This window comes from Haliotis rufescens, unplaced genomic scaffold (genome assembly GCF_023055435.1).
Source record: "Haliotis rufescens isolate VD_foot unplaced genomic scaffold, xgHalRufe1.0.p SCAF_22, whole genome shotgun sequence".
Classification (NCBI taxonomy): Eukaryota; Metazoa; Mollusca; class Gastropoda; order Lepetellida; family Haliotidae; genus Haliotis; species Haliotis rufescens.
The window spans coordinates 756943-758669 of record NW_025963913.1 but is presented as its reverse complement, the minus strand read 5'-3'; positions in this window follow the sequence as shown (position 1 = coordinate 758669).

Genomic DNA, 1727 nt, shown 5'->3' with positions numbered 1-1727 from the left:
TTTAAGATTAGTGTTTTCATTGTATTTTGTTTGTTTTCCTCTTGAAGGTGATGCAACTCAATTATTACGTATTATTTTGGTAACAGGAATTTATCTGGAACTAATTTGAGACCAATATTTGGTCTCAAGTCTACAGCAAATGCTGGTAAAATTCCCAAATTGGAATTTAGAAATTTCCCAATTGATGCTGTTATTATTACTAATGGTGTGGCTTTGTAGAGGTGACTTGTTTTTCACTGAAAACACAAATATATTAAGAAAGAGAGAGGTTTTAATGCTTTATTTAACATCATTGCATTGAATGCAGTGTTAAGATTAAAACTTAGAATTTAAGAAAAATCATGATTTTCTTCCCAATTGGATGCCAAGGATCATATTACATCCATACACTTGTACACTTTTGGAAATGTCTATTATGAATTTACAACATCAACAATTACTAAAATATTTCTATATTTGCCTAGAGTGAAATGCTGAGAAGTTGGTGGCTCTTGGGCCAATCTTGTGGAACATTTTCTTGATACTTCTACTTGAGTATACCCTCTTGGTATCTTTGGTGTCATCTGTCGGAGACCCACAGGTATATGACATGGTTCTTGTTGATACTCCATTGTGGGTGGGGAGCCAAGAGGGTGAAACACAATCACTACCACCATAGAACCCCAAATGAAAAAACGATCTCATGAATCACATGATTGCATTGATAATGAGAATGTTACATTTGAAAACTGGCCCAGATTCCTGGTTATCTCTGCTTTGGATGGCACTCCTCTGAAGCTTAATCCGTTTGCCGTTGAAAAGGCTATACAAGGCATAGCAGGAGGTGTTGAAGATGCCAAAAGACTACGCAGTGGATGTCTGTTGATAAAATGGAGGTGACACAAGCAAAATGTTAGTCTTCTTTCAATTAAGACCCTTGCAGATGTTCCTGTTTATGGTTTCCCCGCACAGGTTCCTGAACAACAGCAAGGGTATAGTGAGAGATAGAGGTAGTTTCCTTGCTGATATGAGGATGAAATTTTGGAAGAACCCAAAACCCAAATGTCATATCTGCAAAATGCTTTTCTTCCAAGAGGAATGGTAAGGTCCTTAAGACCAATACATACCTCTTCACTTTCGTCCTTCCAAAAATCCCAAATTCAATCAGAGCAGGATATTGTAACATCACTGTTGATATGTACATCCCTAATCTACTGCGATGCTACAAGTGTCCGCAGTATGGTCATGGCTCAAGCACATGTGACAAACAACCTGTTTGTCATAGATGTGGTGGCAACTGTGTGGATAGTGTTGATTGTGACAAGGATCCTCTGTGTTAACTGTGGCAGTAACCATTTGTCCTCTTCCAATGAATGTCCTACATTCAAGGGGGCACGGGTGGCCAAGTCGTCTGAGGCGCCGCGATTCGCTGTGCAGAGTTGCGTCCCTTGGGCACGCCAGAAACCTATGATTGTGGGTTCGAATCCCGGTTTGCCCTGATTATGTTTCTAGGTTTGTCAGCACCATACCCGTGCGTTTCACCGAAGTGATAAACGCCTGAGACCTGCATCACTTCGGGCTTTCCTCCCACATCAAGCTGACACGCCGCGATATAACTGGAATACTGTTAAAAGCGGCGTTAAACCCAACTCACTCACTCACTCACTCACTCACTCACTCCTACATTCAAACGTGAGTCGAAAATTGTTAAAATGAAACATGAAAGAAACATCTCATTTCAAGATGCG